At 38.6% G+C, this 9,064-nt stretch overlaps 1 non-coding gene across 1 annotated transcript; it reads right to left on the bottom strand.

Annotated features, from left to right (window-relative positions):
• Positions 1 to 6,890: 6,890 nt before the first annotated feature.
• LOC128293539 (small nucleolar RNA R71) lies at positions 6,891 to 6,997 on the bottom strand. Its single transcript, XR_008283720.1, has one exon. It is a non-coding gene; the product is annotated as a small nucleolar RNA R71 (small nucleolar RNA).
• Between the last annotated feature and the right edge of the window lie 2,067 nt (positions 6,998 to 9,064).

The raw sequence follows: 9,064 nt of genomic DNA, 5'->3' as shown, positions 1-9,064 counted from the left end.
GGAAAACATGTTTCAAACATGTTTAGTTAATGGATTATGCTTGAAAGAATAAAGAAATGAAATTGAAAAAAAGAAAGGGATATGATGAAAACAAAAGAGAAAAAAAAAGTGTCCATCCTCTCATCTTTTTCTTGCTTGGCGAATATACTAAGAAGAAAGGGGAAAAAGCTTGAGAAAATCAGCCATGGGAGCTTACTAGACTAAGGTGTTTTGATACAAGAAGGTATGTTTTATGCCACTCTTGAAAATGCATGCATGATTTGGAGGATTGGTTCAAAATTTTCCTTGAATCTTGAATCGAAACTAGGTTGTTAGGTGAGTTAAATTTCGCCATGAATGTTGTCTCCTTGGTGAGTGTTTTGATGTTGTTGTGATGAAAGCATGGAGATGAGTGAGTTCGAATGTTTAACAAAAAGGAAATTTTGTGCCATTGAGTTCTTGTTGTTATGTGTGTGTGTGTGTGCATGAGTATTCGGCCATGCTATAGAATTTATGTTGCAAAATGATTAATGCTTAATGAGATGTATAATAGTACTTGTGAATGAGCTTGAGGGTATTTAAACAATTAGACATAAAAAGGGTGGTAATGAGGTTGAAAATTGTTGAATGGTTAACTGGGTAATGAATGAAGCATTCGGCCATATGGGGTATAAATGGGCATAGGTGTTAAATACCTTGTATTGGAAATTTTGATAAATAAGTAGCAATAAATTAAGATGAGATTGAGTAAATTTTCAGCTTAGTTGTGTTAAGTATTCGGCAATAATCATAATAATGCATGTGAATGCCGTATGTTTGTGTTTGTGAGAGGTAAATTGTTTGATTTAGCTCAAGAGCAAAGGGGAACTAAATTGGACAAAGGAAAGGAGAAAGCAAACGAGTAGCCGATTTGGAACCGTTCTACCCCAAACAAGGTAAGTCATTAAGCACGTATTTGATATTGCTTAAATGATTGTAAAATTTATGCAATTGTGTTTAATGGGATGATATATATATTTACAAATGAAAATGTATGTGTATGGAATGATGACATTTGTTGAATGTAAAAGAAATAGTGAAATGTGTAGAAAGTTGCTTTCGACACTAAGTGTGCGGGCAATACGAGTGTATGGTGACGAGATTGGCACTAAGTGTGCATGCTGGAAATATATGGCACTAAGTGTGCATGCTGGAAATATATGGCACTAAGTGTGCATGCTGGAAAAATATGGCACTGAGTGTGCATGCTGAAAATATATGGCACTAAGTGTGCGAGCTCGAAGGGTATGGCACTGTGTGTGCGGGCTTAAATCGCATGGCACTAAGTGTGCGAAATCGAGTATTAAGCACTGTAAAAGCGCACTCTATATATATATATATCTCCGATCGAACAATTATATGGAGGGTGTGTCTCCATCGAGTTGAGTATGGACAGCGGATCGGGTAAGTACCTTGAGCTCATGACGAATAGGCAATACGTTCTTGCTCGGGGTTGAGCGTGGTAAGCTTTAAATCTATGTGATGATTGCAATTGTATGATTGTGGTGTGAATGAGTTGGTGTGTAAAATGCCTCAATTATCTTATTGTATAGAATGTGAAATGTGGATGTATGACTTGGAATGAGATTGAACCGAAAGGTCCGAGGAATTATGGTATAGTTCGATATGGATGAAGTACCTAGCCTCGTTCTTCGTTTCATGTTGTGAAAATTTTACTAATGGATGGTTGATGAATGCTTATGACTTCTTGAGTTATAAACTCACCCGGTGTTTTCTTGTCACCCATTTTAGGTCTCTTGGACTCGTATTGTTGCGTGCTCGGAACCGTCGTTGAAGTCATCACACCGGCTGGAAACCTTTTGGTATTGTCTTCGTAGTTGAACTAGGAGAACATTTGGCATGTATAGGCTATTATGTTTTGTTGAATTGTGGGTTGTAAACTTTAAGCCATGTGAAAATGGCCTATGTGGTCGTCGAGTGGGATGCTAGAACCTATAGCCACGAGTCTTAGAAACTTTTATTTTGATAAGGTGGCCATAATTTGTGTCATGTATGATGGATGATTAGTAAGGCCAAGGAAAGATTCATGAAATTGGCATAGTTCATCGATGGCTATTGCTAGGACAGCAGCAGTGAGATGAGATTGAAAAAATCACTAAAAATAGTAGAAGTAGAATTAAATAGTGAATAAATTATGAAATTGAACCTTGATGAATCTATTTTAATATGGACGAAACGAAATGACCATATGAGCAGTATACTGAGAGATATTAAAGTTCTCGTGAGACAGGACCAGAACGGTTTCTGGGTCCCCTGTCGCGACTTTGAAAATTTACTATAAATTATCCAGAAAGAATTAGAAGTCATGACTTATATGTTCAGATTAAATTTTGAGTCTAGTTTTATTAGAAACAAACGGCACCAGTATTAAAGCTCTGTACAGAGAGATATTCAAGTTGTAACACGCGAAGGTCAGTGTAGTCGACTCCTGTAACATGGGTGACTTTAACTAATAAATTGTACCAATTGGCCTGACCAAAAATTCTAGAAATAAATCCATGGATAGATATATGAGTCTAAATTCAGGGAAAATTTACGGAATCAGTTTCCGAGTTTTGAAACTCGATATATGATTTTTAAGGCGAGAGTGACGCAGTTAGCTAGTCTGCCTGGAACAGCAATCAGATATTACAAAGAGAGAAATAAGGGAAGTAAGCCCGGTAACACCACGTGTTCAAATCCGGTGACGGTCACGGGTTTGGGGTGTTACATGAACGACCACAAGGTAGCTTGCTGAGGAACACTAAATCTAACCCAAGGGAATAGCTTAATACAATTACCATTCAAGATGAGGAAGGGTTAGTCAAACCTGAACCAGAACCGAGGCAAGGAATTGTGGTAAGTAAAAGCAAAGGTGAGGTAGACCATCGTGAACAAACACCGGTAAGTAAAGAGTACAAACCTCATATGCCATACCCCAATGCGACAAGGAAAGATCGCACAGATGAACAATTCGGTAAATTCCTTATATTATTAAAAAAATTACATATCAACTTACCGTTTATTAAAGCTCTTTCACAGATGCCAAACGCAGCCAAATTCTTAAATGAGCTTTTAACAAATAAGCGAAAGTTGGATGAGGTGTCACATGTGGAGTTAAATGCAGTTTGCTCAGCCATACTACAGAATAAGTTGGCCAACAAATTAAAAGATCCAGGGAGTTTTACGATTCCTTATGTAATTGGTAGCTTAGATGTTAATAATGCTTTGGTTGATTTAAGGACTAGTATCAATGTCATGCCTTATAAAATGTTTAAACAACTAGGTCTTGGGAAACCCAAACAAACTAGGATGAGCATTCAGTTAGCAGACAAAACAATTAGATTTCCTAGGGGTATTATTGAAGATGTAGTCGTTAAAATTGAAAAATTCATATTCCTAGTTGATTTTGTTATTCTAGACATAGAAAAGAATAGTGATGTGCCTTTAATTTTAGGGAGGCCCTTTCTAGCAACTACTAGAACTGTAATTGATGTTGGCACAGGTGAACTCACACTTCGTGTGGGTGAGGAAACAATCACTCTTCAAGCTCGAAATTCTACTAATGCTGATCATCTGGTGCAACCTTCCTTACGGGAAATACATTCGAAAAGCATACATAAGCCTTGTTCAAATAACAACAAAGAACCCATCTATGAACAAAGGCTACAAGTCGAGGAACTAGATGAATGGCAGACACAGAATTTGAGAGTACAAGATAGACCAAAACTGCGCCATGACTAGCACAATATTTCACCAAAACAACTTAAGGTTGGAGACAAAGTACTATTAGATGCAGTAGACCCTCGGATTTCCACCTCTGAACCTAATGGAGAAATCCCTCTTAAGATTCTTAGCATTTTCCCATATGGCACAGTTGAGGTAATTAATCCCAAATTCAGTATGTTCAAGGTAAATAGTGCTCGTCTAAAACCTTATTTTGATAAAATTGATAGCAGGGATGAGGAGTGTAAAATCCTCGCACCACTATGACCATGCAACAGAGAGGTAAGTCGAGCTTAGACTATAAATAAGCGCTTCTCGGGAGGCAACCCGAGCACTAACGGTGTTAACTTCTTTATTTTAGTTTTTAACTTTTACATCCACTAACCGAGACACTGAACATAGGTTTTCCAGAACCACACGGCCAGGCCCAACGGGCGTGCCTTAGGCTGTGCCCAAACCACGGAAGGCAACACACACGGTTGTACGATACGGCCGTGTGAAAATAGGGCATAATTTTTTCCCAACACAAGAATCGATAAGTTGCCACGGTCCTGCGACATAGCCATGGGTGAATCTATCAAAACAACATGGGCGTGCGACACGCCCGTGCTACTACCCGTGGTTTAAGACTGATAAAATAACACGGGCATGGACATCCATACACGAGTGTGGGAGAAGTGAACGAAGCAGAACACGGTCGTGCAACATGGCCGTGTGCATCAACACGCCCAAAGAACACAGCCGTGGGTCGAATCTTAGACGTGCCCAAATTTGAAAATCACGATACACACGGGCTAAAATTAGGGCACACGGGCGTGCCCCACGGCCGTGTGCCCCAATATCTATATAAACCCTTCACTATTCATCATCCCCTTCCCCAAAAACTCTAAACCTTAGCCATAGCAACCCCTCCCCCACCGCCGACCGACCACCCTAGCTTTCCTTTATCCTTCAATTTTCTCCCATCTCTTCCCCCTTCCCCCTCTTCCCATCCTTGCATGAGTCACACGACCTCACTACCACGCCCATGGTTGTCCCTAAACACAGCACCAGCACCACGCCTGATAAACCATAAATTATACATATATTTTACCCCATGTTTAACGCAATTTATGGATGATTTCTCATTAGAATTGGTAAATTCAATGCTCCTAATGCTTTAATTTCATGTTCTATACTTAGGAGAGCATAGGAGAGCAAAAGGAACAAGAAACAGGCCAAAAACGGAGAAAATAGGCCAAAGTACAAAATCAACACGGCCTGGACCTCCTCACATGGGCAAACCACATGGCCATTTCAATCTGGCAGAATCGAAGCACGACTCACACGGGTATAGCACACGCCCGTGCCATTCTAATAGGTTCAAACACAGCCTAAAGTAATCGCAGACGGGCGTGTCCTTGCCGAGCCCAAGTTGAGTCCAATTTAGAAATGGCCACTTTTGAGGGCTCATAGGCATTTCAAAGCCTATAAATACACCCTAGAGGAGGAAGAAAAAGGACGGAGAAGGGGGAGTAAGGAATTACTCTAAGGAAGCTGATTGATCCATCTCAAAAGCTGGATTCATCATCAAGACTGAAGATCTCTCCTCAATTTCCCTTAAGGAGTTTTGGGTTTTCTTTATGTTTTGTATTCTTTATTTTTCTGAGATGTTTTCTTATTTAGTTATGAACTAAATGCCCTAAATACCTAAGAGGAATGAAACCTAAGACAAATCTTGTTATTATCTTCTGAATTGAATGATAAATATTTAACTTGTTCTTAATTATGTGTTCTTAATTCTTGTTTTGATATCGCAAGATACTGATTCAAGATAAGCTCTTATTCAGAGGAGGAATAGACCCTTCTAAGAGTACATTTATCATAATTAAGCGGAGTTGATTGCGCGCCTAGAAATAGGGTGACAAGATTTTTCCAGATTAGGGTGAAACTTAGTAAGGGGATCCATAGATCGAGTTAATGCAACCCTAGAGTGTTAATTAGAGAAAAGTCTCGGTTATTCAATCTAGGGATTAGACGTTATTAGTCTTGAATAGGGATAACAATATAACTTAGGGATCTCTACAGATGAATGAATAAATCGTCCTTTTCGGAGCCATAATAACAAGTAAAGTCTAGGTGGATTTTTACTTAGGTATTGTGTCCATTCAATCGATTTTCCCAAAACCAATTCCCTAATTCTTTTCTCTGTGCACTCTTAGTTTAGATAATTAGTTAATTAAAACAAAACCCTATTATTCTTAGGCTAGATAATAAAAAAACAGTCATTACTAGTACTTTTAGTTCCTTTGGGTTCGACAATCCGGTCTGCTAAAACTATACTACTGTTCGATAGGTACACTTGCCTACATCACTGTAATAGTGAGTTCAAGAACGAGTAATTATAAATATTTAAAACCTATCACGAAACATCGCGATCAAGTTTTTGGCGCTGTTGACGGGGAACTGAAATATTAGGAACGCTAATTTTTTATTACTTTAGCCATTTATTTTTCTTGTAATTTAATTTAATTTTATTATTATTGTTACTAATTAATTTACTTTTTCTTTCTCTTGCCAGGTTTTTATAGTTTATGACTAGAAGAAACCCGTCGGGACCATTACTTTTTGATGAAGAAATTGATTGCACAGTTCATAGAAACCAAAAAGAAATAAGGCGAATCTTAAGATACATGGAGAACGAGCAAGAAGACAATACTCAACCCCCAACCGAAGAGATGGCTGAAAACCAAGGCAATCAGCTACCTCCTGCAATTGCGGCTAATCAAAATCCCACTCCACGTACTATGTATGACTATGCTAAACCTTCTTTAACAGGAACTGAGTCAAGTATAATTAGACCTACTATTGATACAAATAATTTTAAACTGAAACCTAACACAATTCAGATGATACAACAATTTGTTCAGTTTGATGGTTTGCAGGATGAGGATCCCAACACTCACTTGGTGAATTTTCTGGAGTTTTACGACACTTTCAAATTTAATGGCATTTCTGATGTTGCCATTCGCCTTTGTTTATTCCTTTTTTCACTGAGAAACAAAGCTAAACAGTGGTTGAACTGGTTACCACGAGGGTCTATCACTACTTGGGAACAAATGACCGAAAAATTTTTACTAAAATATTTTTCGTCGGCTAAAACGGCTAAGTTACGTAATGATATCTCTTCTTTTGTGCAGATGGACTTAAAAACACTTTACGATGCATGGGAGAGATACAAGGATCTATTGAGAAGGTGCCCTCACCATGGGTTACCTCTATGGCTACAAGTTCAAATGTTCTACAATGGTGTGAATCCGTCGACAAGACAGATGATTCACGCAGTTGCTGGAGGAACCATCAACAACAAAACACCTAAAGAGGCTTATGAATTGATTGAAGAAATGTCACTGAATAACTATCAGTGGCAAGTCATGAGGACTAAGCCAACAAAAATAGCAGGCATTTATAACGTCGACACAATTACTATGTTGTCAAATCAGGTAGAACTTCTCAATTAAAAGATTGATGGTTTACTTGGTTCTACACAGGTACACCCAGTAATGAGGTGTGACTCAAGTGGAGGAGGTGTGCATACAGAATATCAATCCTTCAATCCTACAACCGAAGAGGAACACGTCAACTATATGGGTAACAATAACTTTAGATCTCAAAATAACCCATACAGTAATACTTATAATGCAGGATGGAGGAACCACCCAAATTTCTCCTGGGGTGGTCAAAGGAATCAAAAGCCACAAAATCCTCAGGGTTTTCAATAGCCACCTTATCAACAAGAGAAGAAACCAAACCTTGAGGAGATGCTCTCTAAATTCATCTCGGTGTCAGAAACCCATTTCCAAAATACCGAGACAACACTTAATAATCAACAAGCATCGATCTAAGGACTCGGAACTCAGATAGGCCAGCTATCCAAACTAATCTCTGAACGACCACAAGGTAGCTTACCAAGTAATACTGAACCTAATCCAAAGGAACACCTCAACGCAATTAGTACTCAAGACAAGGAAGGATTCATTGCGCCTGAGCCAGAATTGATGCAAGAAACTGTGGTGAGCAAAGGTAAAAGTGAGGTAAGTCATAACAAAACGGTAAATGAAGAATATAAACCTCGTGTCGCATACCCTAACGCGACAAGGAAAGACTGCTTAGACGAACAATTCGGTAAATTCCTTAAACTTTTAAAAAAATTACATATTAACTTATCGTTTATTGAAGCTCTGTCGCAGATGCCAAATGCAATAAAATATTTAAAAGAGATTTTAGTAAATAAGCGGAAGTTGGACGAAGTGTCACATGTGGAGGTAAACGCAGTCTGCTCAGTTATTCTACAGAATAAGCTACCTTACAAATTGAAAGATCCAGGGAGTTTTACAATTCCTTACTTAATTGGTAGTTTAGATATAAGTCACGCATTAGTTGATTTAGGGGCTAGTATTAACGTCATGCCTTACAAAATGTTTAAGCAACTAGGTCTTGGGAAACCTAAACAAACTAGGATGAGCATTCAATTCGCAGATAAAACTATAAGATTTCCTAGGGGTATTATTGAAGATGTACTAGTGAAAGTAGATAAGTTCATATTTCCCGTTGATTTCGTTGTTCTATACATAGAGGAGGATAATAATGCCCCTTTTAATTTAGGGAGGCCCTTTTTAGCAATTGCTAAAACAATTATTGATGTTGGCACAGGTGAGCCTACACTCCGTGTGGGAGACGAAACGATCACCCTTCAAGCTTGTAATTCTGGCATCACATCTAACATTGAAGGTAATGGTCCACACCAGTCTACTAAAACTGACAATATAACTTTGCAGAAATTGAGTTTCAAAGAAGTTCACGAGCCATGTTCCAGCAATGATAGTGGACACATTCATGAAGAACAAAAGCTACGGATAGAGGAGCTAGACGAATGGCGAGCACATAAACCGAGAACACACGATAAAGCAAAATTATGCTAGAATGAGTTCGATACCTCCCCAAATTTACTTAAGGTGGTGATAAGGTCTTATTAGATGCCACAGATCCCCACATTGTCACTACCACATTGAATGAGGAAATCCCTCTTACGGTACTCAGTATTTTTCCATTCGGTACGGTGGAGGTGAGTCATTCCAAGTTCGGCACTTTTAAAGTAAACAACACCCGGTTAAAACCTTATTTTGTCAAGAATGATAACATGAACGAGGAATACGAACTCCTTAAACCACCATGACCATTCAACGGAGAGGTGAGTCCAGTTTAGACTAGAAATAAGCGCTTCTCGAGAGGCAACCCGAGCACTAACATTATTAATTTCTTTAAATTTTGGTATTTAACT

The sequence above is a fragment of the Gossypium arboreum genome, chromosome 5, assembly GCF_025698485.1.
Source record: "Gossypium arboreum isolate Shixiya-1 chromosome 5, ASM2569848v2, whole genome shotgun sequence".
NCBI classification, from domain to species: Eukaryota; Viridiplantae; Streptophyta; class Magnoliopsida; order Malvales; family Malvaceae; genus Gossypium; species Gossypium arboreum.
Note: the sequence above shows the minus strand (reverse complement) of the source record. Positions and strands in the feature narration are given on the sequence as shown.